Below are 18007 nucleotides of genomic sequence, written 5' to 3' on the forward strand. Positions count from 1 at the left end.
TTGTAGTTTTGATGTTTATGAACTGAAGCTAAGAACAAAATAAGAAAGATAAAAGGATAAGTAGAAGAGAGAAATTCTTCGATAAGTTCAGAATGCCACAAAGTACTCAATCTTTAAAGGTAGACGCCACACAAGGAACATTGTAATAAGTTAAGTAATTCACCATAATCACAATTGATTGATAAGAATTAATATTAATAGCACTTTGCTAAGCTTCTTCATTCCCTGAATAATTGTCTGAAATCTTTGAATTGTGTTTGAAGCATTACAAAGGTGAGCCTATTTATAGGCAAATATAAGAAACAAAAGAAGAAAATTACAAAAAAAAACTAATTAGGAAATAAATAAATACAGATTTGGAATAAATCCTAATAAAATAAGAAAAGAACAGTAAAAGATTCCTAATTAAGAAAGTGTTTGCCAAGATCTTCCAAGATGGTGATAATCTCCTAAGATTGTATTTTGAGTTGATAAGTCAAATTCGTCCATATTGTTGCTGGGCATAATCTTTGAAGATCTTGGAGAATATTTTGATGGTCGTATATGCCAAATTGACTCCTAACCTATATAGGAACATGAAAGGCATCAAAAACACTAAAATCTCCTCAATATGAGCTTTTAAAAGTGAATAAATAATAGCATATTATGGAACCATGAATTTTGAAGAGTAAACGCCCACCACAAGTCAGCCCAATACATGCTCCAATATGTGCTCCATTTGGGCCTAATTTTCTTAACTCCAAACAGGCTTAACTTTTTTGCTTTAACTAAGTCCATGTAATCATAATGAAATAGTTTCCCATGTTCTTTCCACCATACATGCTTGTGATGAATATGGTTCGAGGTTATTACCCAAAAGAATATGCCGGGCAATAAAGGAAAAGAAGTAGCTTTAGTTGCATCTTCTTCTTCTGTTGGAAAGTCCAAGAAGCAGAAGGGCAATAAGAAAAAGAAACCTCAAGTTCTTGAACCTTCTAAGAAAATAGCCAAACAGAAAGCTAAGACCAAAGCTGATAATGGCAAAGGAAAGTGTTTCCACTGCTAGAAGGATGGGCACTGGAAAAGGAACTGCCCAGAGTATCTTGCTTCTCTAAAGGACAAGAAAGATAAACCTTCAGAAGATATGTCTATATCTTGTTATTTAAATTCTGATGATGCTCATAGTTCATCTACAGCTTGGGTTTTAGATACTGGTGCGATTTCTCACATTTCTTTTGATATGCAGGAATTGGAAAGCAGTAGCAACTTGGAAGCACAAGATGTTAGACCCTGGATTGGCAATGGCTCAACTGTTGAAGCTTTAGCCATAGGATCTAAATCTTTATACATTTATGGACATGTTTTGTATTTAAATAATATTTTGTATGTACCTGATGCTTCTAAGAACATCATTTCTGTATCTAGTTTGACTAGAAATGGTTATGAATTTTAGTTCACAAATGATGTTTGTAATATTTATTTTGGAAATGAATATGTTGGCTCGGGTTATATGTATGATGGACTTTATTATTTGGATAATAATGATAAATACAAATTGAATGCAAGCAATCTAAATGAATGTAATGCCATAATGAAAATCAATTTCAGTCCAAAACATCTTTGGCACTTAAGATTAGGTCACATTGCAGAAGATAGGATTACAAAACTGGAGAAAATAGGGATTTTATCTTCATTAGGGTTTGAACCTACTCCAACTTGTGAATCCTGCATTCAAAGCAAAATGACTATATCACTTTTTGTTGGATAAGGATTAAGAGCTAAAAATATTTTGGAACTAACACATAGTGATGTATGTGATCCATTTAAGGAAATGGCTAGAGGCGATTTTCATTACTTTATTACCTTTACTGATGATAAATCAAGGTTTGGGTATTTGTATTTGATGAAATACAAACATGAATCCTTTGAAAAGTTCAAAGAATTTAAATCTGAAGTAGAGAATCAAACGGGAAAAAGTATTAAAACTCTTCGATCAGATCGTAGAGGTGAATACTTAAGTACTAAATTTGATGAATACTTGAAAGAGTATGACATTATTTCACAGCTGACTCCTCTAGGAATGTCACAATTAAATGGTGTATCTGAAAGGAGAAATCGTACCCTATTAGATATGATACGTAATATAATGTGCTATACCGACATGCCAATCTCTTTTTGGGGATTTGCATTGGAATCAGCTTTGCATATTCTGAATAGGATTCCATCTAAATCGGTCTCTTCCACACCTTATGAGATATGGCATGGAAGAAAACCAAGTCTTAAGCATGTTAAGAATTGAGGTTGTCCGGCTTACATTAAAAAGCTGAAGACTAATAAATTAGAAACCAAATCAGAAAAGGGTCAATTTGTTGGATATCCAAAAGAAAGTTTTGGATATTATTTTTATTTGCCTACATCACAAAAGGTTTTGGTAAGCAGAGATGCCATATTTCTTGAACAATAGTTTATTCAAGAAGGTGGCAAAGGAAGGAAAATAAAGTTAGAATTAGAGAATTCTGACCAACCAACAAATCATATGGATATAGATCCATCTAGTCAACCTATGCCTATTAATGAAACATCTATAATAATTTCTCACAGATCAACCAAAATATCTCACCCACCAGAGAGATATGGTTTTCTTCATGAAGATGAACAAGAGTTATTTGCTCATGAAGAAACAGATTATGGAGATGATCCTTTAACCTATGAAGAAGCTATATCAGATATAGATTCTTCTAAATGGATTAAAGCTATCAAATCCGAAATGGATTCCATTTATAAGAACTAAGTTTGGGATCTTGTTGACCCACCTGAAGGTATTGTACATATAGGTAATAAATGGGTTTTCAAGAGGAAAATTGATTCTGATGGAAGGGTGGAGACCTATAAAGCAAGACTAGTTGCGAAAGGTTTTCGCTAAAGGCAAGGAATTGACTATGAGGATACTTTCTCGCCTATTGCCATGCTTAAATCCATTAGGATTTTGTCAGCTATAGCTGCATACTATGATTATGAAATTTTGCAAATGGATGTCAAAATGACTTTTCTCAGTGGAAACACTGAAGAAAACATTTTCACAGAACAACCTAGGGGTTTTGAATCCCAAAATAGTTCTAAAGTATGCAAGCTAAAACAATCTATTTATGGTTTAAAACATGCTTCGAGGAGTTAGAACATCCGTTTTGATGAATCCATTAAATCATTTCGTTTTATAAAAATGTGGATGAGCCATGTGTATATTAAAAGGTTAGTGGGAGTTCTATCACTTTCCTTATCTTATATGTAAATGACATTATATTAATAGGCAATGATATAGGTATGCTAACAACTATCAAGGTATGGTTGACAAATAATAGAATAATAGGCAATGATATAGAGCTAAAAGAATAATTGGTTTATCCCCAAGTCTATACTTGAAAAAGGTGTTAAAAAGGTTTAACATGCTTGATTTTAAGAGAGGATTGTTACCAGTTAGACATGGTATCCATCTTTCTAAGGAGATGTCTCTAAAGACACCTAAAGAAAGGGACAAAATGGCTAGAATTCCATATGCTTCGGCCATTGGAAGTTTAATGTTTGCAATGTTGTGTACTAGGCCGAATATCGCGTAAGCTGTTTGTTTGACTAGCAGGTTTCAATCCAATCCAGGTTTGCAACACTGGATAGCAGTCAAGAATATTCTTAAGTACTTGAGAAGAACTAAGGATTTATTCTTGATCTATGGAGGTGGCGACCTATAATTGGATGGTTATATTGATTCTAATTTTCAATCAGATATTTATGATAGAAAGTCTATCTCTGGCTTTGTGTTCATTTGTAATTAAGGTACAGTTAGTTGGAAGAGTTCCAAACAGAGTACGACTGCTGATTGCACTATAGAGGTCGAGTACGTTGCTACATCAGATGCTGCAAAAGAGGCTGTTTGGATAAAGAAGTTCGTGACAGAACTTATAGTAGTTCCTTCCATTGAGTCAGTATTTCCTCTCTACTGTGACAATAATGGAGTGGTCATATAGGCTAAGGAACCCTGATCTCACCAGAAATCCAAACACATAGAAAGGCGCAACCACATTATCAGAGAGATAGTTAGAAGAGGTGATGTAGCCATGCAGAAAATAGCATCAACCGAAAATCCAGCTGATCCATTCACGAAGGCTATGTCACAAGCTCAGTTAGACCGACACCTTGAGAAGATGGGTCTAAGATACTGTATTGAATGGCTTTAGTTCTAGTGGGAGATTGTTAGCAATATGTCTTAGGGCATATCATTTTATATGTATCTTGTATATATTTAATTAATAAAAGGCAATTATACTTTTCTGTTTACATAATCTGTTTATGTGTAATTAAAAAGGTCCATTAATATTTTGTTAGAAATTTTATTCTTAAATTGTTAAGAATATGAGTGACAATATTTTTAATACAAAGTATTATAAATTGGTTCTCAATCGAGGATACTTCACAAAAGGACATGACTTATCCAAAAAGATTGTAATCATGTTTGTTCCCAAAGCATTAATATGAGATATAAAAAAGTTGGAGTGGTGAGTCTCATGCCACATAACAAACATGATAGGCACTTATATATTATATATGATAAGTAGGCCGAACCAGTGACACTTATGACAAGCATGTGGAGTTTACTCTTGTCAATGCATTGTCATATATCATATCAGTGCATATAATCTTTAGACCTGAGATAACAAGTTATCTTGTATATGGGTGGTTTGAGTTTGATACTGCTTTCATACTCGTACAGCGTATGAGTATATGGGCATGTGTTAGCTCCTACTAGTTATATATGGAGATAAGTGTTGATCAAGATAGAATCTTTTACCCTAAGTAAATAGGGATAAAATCCTATGTTCATTTAATTGTTCTTGATAATTTAAGTTCCTGGCCAGGAAAGATAGACTTAGTCGAAAAAGAGTTTCTGACAAGAAAGTCTGATTAATCAAGAATTAGTATTAAAATAGAACATAACATTCATAGCAAATGGAGTTTGACATTAACCATGACTCCAGCTAGAATTGGCATTTTGTAACGGAGAGATTCTAGTGCATGGTAACATATGATTAAAGGTTCATTTAAGGTATTCCTTATTACTGATTGGGTGGCCATGGCATGCTATGCTAGGTGTCAACCATGGTCTATGAGATGCCTAAAATAATTTAAAGAAATCATTTATGGTAAGAAAGAGTTCTAATGATATTAAGAGTTAATATCGTTTCTTATTGCCAATTAGTAATGAGCCTAATAAGTCACACACTTACACAAATTAATCACCAAGTAAAATATGATTTAATTGATTAATTAAGGAGTTTAATTAATTAATTAAATAGGTTTGATTTACAATAAGATTACAAAGTCCCTAGCATGACTTAAAACCAAATCTAGGTTAATGGATGTATAGTATATATTAAATTTATGTTTAAAGTGTTTAAATATGAATTTAATTATGAGATTAATTAATGGAAATTAATTAATTTATTTATTTATATTTGATATAAATTAATTCAAGGGAGAAATTACAATTTTGGATAGAGAACTCAAAATTACAAACAAGGGCAAAATAGCTTTTCACATCGTGACACATGGCACCATGAGATGGCGACAAGTGTTACCTATATGAATGTGCCATTTGTCTCCCCATGATGGAAGACTACTTTTTATGATTTAATTGGACCTTGATACTTGGCTTGATAGGATTAAGTCAAAGAAAGCAAGATTGAATCCTATGGTGACATGTGGCACATCTTTAATCAATTTTGTCCTATGCATATAAATGAAGAAAGAAGAAGAAATGTTCATCTTCTTCCTTCTCTCCCATTTGGACAGCAACTTTGGATCTTTCTCTCCTCTCTTCATTTCTCATCTAATTCAAGAAGAAAACCTTGATTTCCTTTGAATTAAAATTGCTATAAAAGGTTTCTAGTACCCTATGCATCCATTAACCATCACCAAAGTAAACCCCTCTAATTCCAAGTGATTGGCAAGAGCTAAAAGGACATCTAGGGGCTGCCATCAGTGCAAGTTGGTGAGCTTGTGGTGGACAAGCTAGAGGGACTACAATTGGAGTCCTAGGAGCACCTAACGGAGCAAGATAGTTTAATTCTTCACCTTAGAGGTTAGAAATCAAAAACCCCTCTTTTAGTTAGGGTTTAATTAATTAAATTCCTAAAGTTCAATTCTTGATGGCAAATGAATCTTTAGTGCATGCTAAAATGTGTTTTGGTATGCTTTTGGGCATTGAAAATTGATTAGGCACATAACTAATCAAGTATGGTGCATGTAACCCTAGTTTAAATTTTAAATTTCAATGCTCTAATGCCCTAAATTCCATACTTTCATGCCTTCAATTGGTATTAGAGCCACTATATTTGCTATTAGAATTGATTTTGAGGCTTAATTGTGTGATTGGGTTAAGTTTGGGTTGATTTGAAGTTGGTTCGAATAAAAAAAACGCTAAAAATATCAAACTGCCGTAAGAAACACGGCCTGGACCGTGTTCTGGGTATTTACACGACCGTTCAACGACACGGGCCATGTCCGTTTCTGTGCCCCGCCCCATGTCATTCAGCGTTAACACGGCACGGCCTGAGGTGCAGCCGAACATGGCCCAGCCCGTGTTCGGCTGCACCTCAGGCCGTGTAATAGTTACACGAGCCGTGTTTTCTCCTTAAGGGCGTGTTTGGCTTGTTTTTGGATATTTTATGTAATTTTTGTATAATTTTGAACCCAGAATTAAGTCTAAACCTAATTAAATGGTTTAATTGGGATTTCCAATCATACAAATAATTTTTTGAAAATTTTTTCATAAAATTAAATTTGGAAAAAGGCTCTAAATTTAAACATTATTTGAATGAGATTCAAATTTAATTTTAAATGAATATATGATATTTAATTTAATTTTTTAACATGTATATTTTATTTAATTGTTAAATTTTAATATACATGATGGATGATCATAGACAATAAAAGACCAATGTGATTGGATTTATTTCTTTTATTTTTCTTTGGGATGTAAAATAATTAATTTTATTTTAGTGGTATGTATCATAAATGTTGTGATAAGTTAGGATGTATTTTCATTTATTTAAGGACTTTAAAGTCCATATTCTTGTATATTCACCTTGGTATGCGAAGGGTTACAATGTAATTGGATAATAAGAAGGACAAGGAGGTCAAGAGCATTGGTGGGATCGATGAGAGGAGATCAAGATCAAGATGTTGATTATGTACTCCTTCAGCAAAATGAATGAATAAAATACACCTAGGAATGCCCTAATTCAATTCTTGGTGGCTCAGAATTAAATCCTTTAGAAAGTCCACGATCATACCATATTATTTGTTTATCCATATATGCATGAGATGTGTATGAATGTATACAAATATGAGATATATGCATGCCAACTGGATAATGTGCACAGTGAAACCATAATAGTAATTAAGCCGACCATGAAATCTTCCAAACAAATGATTAAGTTGGTAATGGTATAATTATAGTAATTATATCATGGCTCTCCATTGAGGTAATTATTTAAGAAATTTTAAACACTTACATTATTAGCTATGAAAAACATGGGAATGATGCATTTGTTTAAGAGATTTTCTTAAGAATAATTATTAAGCATAAAATGTTGCAAGTATGTAAATGCTTGATGGCTAATAATAGATGTGCCTGAGGTCATTAAAGTTATTTGCATGTTTTGCATGGATGGCCAATACGTTCTAGGTTCAGGATAAGCTTTAAATTTCTGAGCCAATCAGAAAGGTTAGGTCCAGTCAACCTATTGTGATCAAGTATGCTCGCAAGGATATTGGATGGTGGTAGTTATTATGTGCTCATTATTATCAGAAATAAACTACAGAAATAACAAGATTAATTAGTAAATGTATCAAGCAATTAACCAAAATGATTATGGTCTTTTAATCAAATTGGTCCTCTCACTAACTTGGCGAATCCTACACTTCCATTATAGGAAACGGAAATCCTAGTTGGATGGATTTCTAGTGGGTGATTGAATTCTTATAGTCTTATTGATAATCCTCTAGCACATTCATTATTAGAATCACAATAAACTATAAGTGAGCAACTCCTTGCCTATCATGTCTCATGTGAGGTTCAATCATTTATTTGGCCTCTAATGCTCAAAATCTCAGGCACATCCATTATTGATTTATCTTGCATTAGTTAAGTTGATCCCGTTGAGCTAGTAGACATGCAAATAATTTTAATAACCTTGGGCACATCCATTATTGGCCACCAATCATTTACATACTTACAACATCCTATGCTTAACAATTATTCTTAAGAAAATCTCTTAAATAAATACATCATATCTAAGCTCACATAGCTAATAATGCAAGTATTTAAAATTTCTTAAAATAATTGCCTCAATGGAGGGCCATGATATAATTACCTTAATTATACCATTTCCAACATAATCATTTATTTGGAAGATTTTGTGGTCGGCTTAATTACTATTATGGTCTCACTTTGCACATTATCCAATTGGCATGCATATATAACATACTTGTATACGTTCATATACATCTCATACATACATGGATAAACAAATAATATGGTATGATCATGGACTTTCTAAGGGATTCAATTTTGAGCCACCAAGAATTGAATCAGGGCATTCCTAGGTGTATTTCATCCATTCATTTTACAAGAGTTGCTGAAGGAGTACATAATCAACCCTTGAACTCGATTTCCTCCCACTGGTCCCATCAATGCTCTTAACCTCCTTATTCTTCTTGCAATCCAATTACATTGTAACCCTTGGCATACCAAGGTGAATTTACAAGAATATGGACTTAAGGTCCTTAAATAAATGAAATTACATCCTAAGTTATCATAACATTTATGATACATGCCACTAAAATAAATTAATTATTTTACATCCCAAAGAAAAAATTAAAATAAATAAATAAATAAATCCAATCACATTGGTCTTTTATTGTTCATGACCATCCATCATGCATATTTAAAATTTAACAATAAAATAAAATATACATGCTTAAAATTAAATTGAATATCACATATTCAACAAAAATTTAAATTTGAATCTCATTCAAATAAATTTAAATTTAGAAACCTTTTTCTAAATTTAATTCCATGAAAACAATTTTCATAAATTAATTGTGTGATTGAAATTCCTAATTAAACCATTTAATTAGGTTTGGGCTTAATTTTGAGCTTTAAAATACACAACAATTGCATAATGGGCCCAAAAACCAAGCCCAACACGCCCCAACACGCTCCAACATGCCCAAATTCAAAGAACACGGCCTGGGGCATGGACCTACATGGCCCAGGCCGTGTAAACGCTGCGTTCGACACAGCCTGGGGTGAAGAGGGACACGGGCCGTGTCGTTCAACGACACGGCTTGGGGCATGCGTCAACATGCCCGTGGGCTCTGGAAAACACGCCCTAGACCGTGTAAATGCCCAGAACATGGTCCAGGCTGTGTTTCTTGCGGTAGTTTGGTTTTCTAGGTTTTCTTTGATCCGAACCAACTTCAAATCAACCCAAATTTGATCCAATCACACAATTTAGCCTCATAAACAATCTAAATGGCAAATATAGTAGCTCTGATACCAATTGAAGGAGTGGAAGCATGGATTTAGGGCATTTAAAGCATTAAATTTCAAAATCATTCTCTATGGTTACATGCTACATACCATATATTTTATGTGCCTAATCAATTTCAATGCCCAATTATATACCAAAACACATCTTAGCATACATTAAACTTTCATTTGCCATCATAGATTGTGAATTAACATTTAATTCTAATTAACCCTAACTAAAAGAGGGATTTGTGGGTACAAACCTCTTAAAGCACAATAGATGGAATTCCCACTCTTTGGATGCTCTTAGGACCCCAAATGAAGTCCCTCTAGCTTGTCCACCACAAGCTCACCAATGGTAGCCCCAAATTTGACTTTCCAAGCCTTGCCCAACACTTGTAATTAGGGGTTAATGATTTAGTGAGGTTGTATGAATGTATGGGAGACTAGAAACACTTTCTAGCAAATTTAATTCAAAGAAAATAAAGGATTTCTCTTTGAATCAAGTGAGAAAGGAAGAGAGGAGAAGGGAGCTAGTGTTGCCATCCACCATGTGAGGAAGAACAGAAAAATTGTATTTTCTCTTTCTTATTTTCCCTTTATATACATAAGTCAAAGTTTCACTTACTCCCTTGCCACATGTCACCACTTGATTTAATCTTACTTTTGTTGACTTAATCTCATCAAGTCAAGTGTCAAAAGTATATTGAATCTTGACTTTTATTATCTTACATGACTGGAAGACAAATGGTAAGTTTATATGGTCCCATGTGTCACCATCTCATGGTGCCACATGTCACCATGTGAAATGACCAATTTACCCTTACTTCTAATTTCAGTTCTCAATCTAAAATTATAATTTCTCCTCTTCAAATTAATTTCTATCAAATATAAATTAATTAATTAATTAATTAATCTTTTTTAATTAATTTCTCACAATTAAATTCATATTTAAATAATTAAATATAAATTTAATTCATGCTATACATCTAATAACCTAGATTTGGTTTCAGGTCATGCTAGAGACTTTGCAATCTTATTGCAAACCAAACCTATTTAATTAATTAATTAAATGTTTTAATTAATCAATTAAATCACATTTTACTTGGTGATTAACTTGTGTATGTGTGTGACTCACTAGGCTCATTACTAATTGGTAATGAAATTTGATATCAACTCTTAATATCATTAGAACTCTTTCTTGCTGTAAATAATTTCTCTAAATCATTTCGGGCATCTCATAGACCATGGTTGACACCTAGTATAGCGTGCCATGGCCACCCATGCACTTTTAATCATATGTTACCATGCACTAAAATCTCTCCATTACAAAATCTCAATTCCAGCTGGAGTCATGGTTAATGTCAAACTCCATTTTCTATGAACATTATGTTCTCTTTTAATTTCTGTGACACCCTTTACCCATCTACAGTGTAGTCGAGCAAGATATGCCACACAGCGTACCAAAACACCATATTTTATTTCAATTGTTTTTATTCTTCCTTAATTTATTTCTTCATGGATATGAAGTGCAATTTGTGAAATTTAACTCATTTAATTCATTTATTAAAATTATAAATTCATTTGGGGTTGTCGACACCATATTTTGGCCGATCCCTGAAATCAATAAACTTTAAAGCCGATCCCCTTTACCAACTAACCACATTTCCGATCTCTCCTCAAAAGGAATCTAATTAATACTAAGTCCCCGTATCATTTAAAGCCTCACCGATCTCTCAAGCTAATTGTCAAGTCCCCTGATCAGTCAATTATATTTCCGATCTTTCATGTCAAACGAGATTGAACCAACATTAGGCCTTCGTGACACCAGTCTTATTGCCGATCTCTCATTTAAAAGTTTGGGAATAATAAAGTTAAGGTTTCGATCCGGTTCAATGGTGATCCCGATCTTAAGTGTTCAAGTCAAATTTCCAATTTTAATCAAGTCCCATTTAGCATTGGTTCCCTGTCGATCTCATGCTTATTGTGTTTTCCAACCTCTTATACTTAGATCAATAATCACTTTTAGTTGTTGTTTTAATATGCTCAGACAACCAAGTACTTAGGCAATTTAGAGATTTTCCGATCACATCCATTCATTAAACAAAAAGGGAACTTTCATTTCATTTAAAATTTGTACAAGTCATTCGGCTGGAGGATCACCCCCAGCCTGATCTACATTTTGCTAGTTTCCTCTCTCACCCTCAGCCTCCTCCTCGCTTTCCTCTTCGTCTTGGGGAGCCAGGTCGACCATCCAGGAGAAGTCCTCCTCGGGATAACGCTTCTTGAGCTTTGCCAAGAGATCCCTGTGAGCATTTACATAAGCGTCGGCCTCTCTTGTCACCGCCTCTTTATCTTTCGCTTTGAGCTCCTCAGTGAGGTGAGCAACTTCACCGACCCGGAGGGCCTGAACTTCCTTAAGAACATAATCTCGCTCGGCCAGAACATAAGCTTGCTTGGCCAGCTTATCCTCGTAGAACTTCATCCGCCCTTCAATTTCAGATATGTAGTTCTGAGCTGATGAGAGTTGGGATCGGAGGGAAGCCACTTCATGACCCATCTTCTCGACCTCCTTACCCAGGTGGTGAGCCTTCTCCCAGATAATATGCTGATTCACTAAGCACTCCACATTCAGGCTCATAGATCGGGTCAAGATGTCATCAAGATTGTCCGGAGACAGCCTGTCCTGATCCTCCCGAAGGAAGATAGAAGCCCCCGGAACTTTAGCCAAACCCGGATTCTCCCAAATAGTTCGGTTCTTCTCCAGGGAATGGATCAGCACCTGAGCACCGCGGGAGAGGGTCCTTGAGGTAGGTTGGGAAGGACCTCCTTCCGCACTCGAAGCGACTGGAGGAGGTGGAGGCGGCTCTTCTTGGCGAGGAGGAGATCGGATCACTTCTACATCAAGGATCGGCTGCCCCGAAGGTTGAGAGGAGCCCCCTTGCATTTCCTCAGCTTCATGCCTGGGTGTCTGGAGCAGCTCGGATCGCTTCATCTCCCGCACTTTCCGGGAGACCTCTCTCTTTCGCTTCCGGCTCTCCTTGGAGGCTTCGCCGCTTGCCATACCTGCACAAAGAAGAGGTCAGTGAGATCGCTAAGGTCCAAAGATCTGAGATATAGAAAAATACCGATGCCGAGGTCAGAGAGCTGAAGCCCGCGATCTTCGCCAGTGATCAACTCCATTGTCCAATGATGCAGTTCGGCAGTCACTGCATCCAAACAAGAGAACTTCTCTCTGGCCGCCTGATTTTTAACTCCATCACCATTAGGCCTTCTTCCCTATTTAAGGTGAGGCACTTCGGAAGTAAGGGGCCCTGGTGCAGCCAGATGCGAGGGAAGCCCTCAAAGCCGTTCGGAATTTTGCTCCTCAGGATAAAGAAGCGGTTCTTCCAATTCTTCAGGGAGGAAGGCAGATCGGTAAAAAGCCCACAATGGGGTTTCGCCTGGAAGAACCAATACTCATCGTCCTTTCGATGAGTTAGCTTATGCAGTTCGGCGAACACCTTAGCTGTAGGGCTAAGCCCCTTAGCTCGGCATAGGCCTCGGGTGAACTTGGGCGATGTACACTTGATGAAATTTTAGGACTTCCTTAAAGAAGTCATCGAGAGGGAACCGCAGCCCGGCCTTTAATTGTTCTTCGTATATCATGATCATATTGTTCTCCTCGAAGAAATGATCGGCACGAAGATCGCCGTGACACTTAATCAGCTCGTATGAATCAGGCTGATGTTGTACTCCTAGCTGAATGACTGTAGGTCGATTTCTTATAGGATTGATGGCAGCTCGTCCATGGGAAGATTTTCTCTCCCTGAAGAAGATACATGCCTTGATGGTGCTGCTTGCCCCCGAGCTAGAACGTTGACCCTAGGAGGTTTAGGTCGCACGCTTGGTCCGACTACCTCCACTTCATCAGATGACCACGAGATCTGAACGGAAGGGGGGCTTGCCACTCTCTGACCCTCGGCACCGCTCATTTTCAAAGGAAACCAAGAATTTAAACTAAAAGAAGGATCAAAACCCTTACCGGAGCTTGATTGGTGTCAAAAGAACTTGAGAAATCGAGAGAATTTTGGAATTGCTCGTGGGATGCTAAAAATGACATAAGAGAGCAACTGGCTGACCCATCCCCTATTTATACCCGTCTGAGCATTTAATGCTCACAGTGTTCCAGGCAGTGCATCGGTTAGCAGGACTCGCCAGCTTTTCTAACACGTCTCACGAATATTCCAGAAATTCCATAAGGAGAGATCGGCAAGTTAGAGATCGGTGAATTAAGGCAAATGTTTGGAAGTGCGGATCAGTTAAGGGTTGTTCAGTTAGGAACCAGATCGGATAAACACATCAGAGATTGGAAAATAATCAATGCGATAATAATAAAAATGATAGTTGTCAAATAAAAGTTTATTTCCGAAAAGGTCGGATTACATCATTAGGGCGATCTCTAGAGATCGGATTACATAAAAGTTGAATTACATCATTTGGGCGATCTCTAGAGATCAGATTACATTGAAGGTCTAATTACATCGTAAGGGGGGATCTCTAATAAAGACCTATGTCAAAGCCTAGTCTCGTGGCTGAATCAAAAGATGTGTTTGATCGGGAGACCGGCCATTGACATCGGATAGATGTACAGCTTAGATGGGGTGATTATGACTCTCATGAGGATGGAGAGTCATCCCCGCTGTCATCGACCAGAACTGAGCTGTAGTCGGGACGCCCAATGTGGTGAGGAGCCAAATGAACTTCAAGGCGGAGCCACTGATGTTAAGGGGAATATTAGCAGTCTTCTCGCCCGAAATCGATTCACCAATTATATCGGTCGAACGACTCCAGATCGACACGATCGAGGTCCTCGATCCAGATCGGTTAATTAGTCCGGTTCTCTCACTGTCATCAGATAGGGTCATCATGATTCTTCGATCACCGGGATCGTAAACTTTCAGACGAGGGACAAAGAGGATCGTCGAGAAAAGATCAAAAGTGGCCACCATGGCCGGAATTGTTGCCGGGGCAGCTAGAACAAGAAAAGTAAGAAGGAAAGAGGAGAAAGTCAAATGAGGAAGGGCTTCCCGGTTGAAGGTATATATAGGGAAAATTTGAGCATTTATTGCAAGCAGAAAACGAAGCGGATGCCTCGAAAATCGAAGGAATAAATGCTTTGACTGAACCGAACCAGAAAGAGGAAAAGACCGGAGCAGGAGAGATCAGAAGAGAGGAGCCTGGTATGAGAGATCAGAAAAGGATCATGTTGAAAAGATTGGAAGGGAGGGGAGGTCGGAAGACAAAAAGAATAAGACAACTTCTGATGACTATCGTCATAATCAGGGCCGAGGTAGTTAAAGCGTCGCAGACGAAATCTCCACCGCATGCCCCAGAATCGCCCACATTACTGACATGCGCCAGAGTATGTCATGACAGCGCTGTACATCCTAATCTCCACCATTGATCTTACTTGTAAGGACGAGCTTGGAGCCCTTGGATCAAAGAAGAAGACGACAAGACCAGCGCCTTTCACTCTTAGCCCTCGGATCGCTCTTGACAAGAAAATTTTGGGCCGTCAGATTAGAAGAGAGAAAGGACAAATATTTCGGAAGGGATCTCAACCGTCCATTCTGATTCTCTTTAATTCCTGAGCCTCAGATCATGTCCTTTAAAATCTTAACCCTCCATCTCCCTCAAAACAAATCCTAACCCTTCATGGGGAGCACCCGGTTCCTATAAATACCTGCATGAAAACTGTTCAAAAAAGAAAAAAGAAAAAGGGTGGTGACTATAGCGGAAGAACTCTGAAACTTAATTCAGTTCGTTACTCCGCTATTTTTTAAGCTTTCATAAGAAAAACTTTTGAAACTAGTTTTCTGAAGCATTTTCTTGCAAAAGGGATTTTTGAATACTGAAACTCTTTATTTTCAGTTCGTTCATTAATCCTGTGGCGCTCTCGTTTTCAGTTCTTTGTTATCTTTATTTCCACTCCCATTGTCCAAGCTCAACTTCATTTAAACTCAGTCATTATTTTGACCCGATTGCATTTTAGTGAATCATCCTTCATTTCAAGGCGAGCCTTAGCCCTCATGCTATCAGCCCGCAGTCCTATTACGTTTTGTGATTCTGTAGTTAGTTCAGTAGATTCGGCTCCCTACAGGTGAGTGCTTATATCTCTGCTTTATCAAGGGCTCGTTTTATTTTACGTATTTCCTTTATTTTTATGTTTGTAATTTTCACCAAGTTTATACTGCGTTATAAAATGTGAAGAAGGTCATTCTCGAGTTTACTTCTTTGTTAATTAGCCCATTCTTTTGTTAATCTTTGTTACTTCTAAATACACGAGTTATAGTCTCGAGTAGCGTATAAGTAGTTGGATAAAATGTAGGTAATTGCATCTTAAGCGTTTCTTTAAAATAATGAAAGGTCTGAATAATAAGTCAGGAAAATAGTAAGGCCGAATCACTAGAATAACACAAAAGACAATTGGGTAAGACGTCACAAGGCAGAGTAAAACCGAACCTTAGATAAATAAATGGAATAGATCGGGTATCAAAAGGTACTGGTAAGGTGACCACATAGGAGGTCGGAAAATTCAGTTTGGTATCCCCTGTCCAGTCACAAGGTACCAATGAGTTAAAAGAAGCCTTATTCCGATCCCCGGCATCTTTGAATGCCAGAACCCTTAGTCCTAGGCTCTTACGAGGTGTAACTGTAATCAAATTTCGAGAGGTCGGAAAAGTCCTTATCCGACTCCCACTAAAAGAGATCGGAGGAGAGTTCTTATCCGATTCTCAATCTAAAATTTTAACAAATATTTAAAAGAGATCGGAGGAGAGTTCTTATCTGATTCTCAATCCAAAATTTCAACAAATATTTAAAAGAGATCGGAGGAGAGTTCTTATCCGATTCTCACCTAAAATTTTAATAAATATTTAAAAGAGGTCGGAGGAGAGTTCTTATCCGGTTCTCACCTAAAAATTTTAATAAATATTTAAAAGAGATCGGAGGAGAGTACCAAAATTTTCATAAATATTTAAAGGTGATCGAAGGAGAGTTCTTATTCGATTCCCAAATCAAATTTTAACAAATATATAAAATGATTTCTCCCAAAACAAAAATAATACGCAACGGCAATTCACTAAGATTGTCTCATTTATTTATGTATCTGGGTAATCCGGATTGGTGAAAAATCAAATATTCCTTTTTGTCAAAAGGATTAACATTTCCATTCGAACGCTCCTAACTATTAATTCCAATTTATAAAGAATGTGAAGTTAAATCTGCTTACCCTCATTGAGGGATGAGGTGGGGTGCCTAACACCTTCCCCACCCGTTTACGGACCCCGAACCGAGAATCTTTGTTCTTGAAGTGGTTTCATTTTAATTTATTTTCATAAATGGTTTTCTTTAATTTCCCTCAAAATTAAAGTGGCGACTCCTCACTCTTTCCCACTTCGGTGAGGGTTCGTCCAGGTGACCGCAAAACACCTTACGACAGCTCGGCGACTCCGCTGGGGAGTTTTGACTTAACCCTGGTCCAGAGGTCCAAAAGTAGATTTAATTTTGCGATCAAATCATAGTTAGGTGGGCTCACTCCGCAAAATTTTATATGTTAATTATTGTTATTCCTGCTAACTGTTTTGCTTGTCTTGCTTGTTTTACTTCCTACAGCGCTCTCCGTTTAAAAGAAAAAAAAAAAGAGAAAATTTCCCCATAGTGGGAAGAGGTAAAGGTGTCCCTTCACACACTGAACACTCCCACGATGTCCTCACACACTTCAGCCCTACGCTCGGGCTTTCTTACCCTTTTAGGAAAGTAGGAGGGAGTCATGTAGCGGTACCCATGGGTTTTACCCCGTTAGTATCCGTGAAGGCTTCTGCTCAAATTGAAACTCGTTCTATTCACTGTGATACCCATGGAACTTTCCCGACAGTATCATGGGGGATAGAATGGGGCTCTACTGTTTATAGTAGGGGCAATTTGGGAACCTTTGGCTTTTAGAAAATTAGACCTTGAGCTAAACTATCACGACAGCTGGAAGCCGTAGCAAGCTACCTTATAAGATAGAACTATCCAATCAAGTAGTACCTAGCCGGTACTAGGACTCTCCTTATTTTAGGACAAAAGGGGCATACTTACTCTTACCCTATTCTGTTTGTGTTTTATTTAGTCTTTATTTTTTAGGGTAATCTTGAATCATACTGTTAAGAAAACCTACACACTTTCCTACTTTGATAAATGTGTAGGTGTCACTCTGCCAACAGTATAATTCAAGATTACCTGAATTTATCCTGCTAACAAGTTTTTCCTGCAGGCATCACCGAAATAAGCTCTGTAAAAGGATAAGCATCATTTTTAACATGGCATCCTCGAGTCGGTCGGCAGGAGAAGCTCTTAGACCAGAACATAATACTAAACCATGGCCTAAACCGTCTCATAGTTCAGTGCCCCCACAAA

Source organism: Hevea brasiliensis, chromosome 16 (genome assembly GCF_030052815.1).
Source record: "Hevea brasiliensis isolate MT/VB/25A 57/8 chromosome 16, ASM3005281v1, whole genome shotgun sequence".
Classification (NCBI taxonomy): Eukaryota; Viridiplantae; Streptophyta; class Magnoliopsida; order Malpighiales; family Euphorbiaceae; genus Hevea; species Hevea brasiliensis.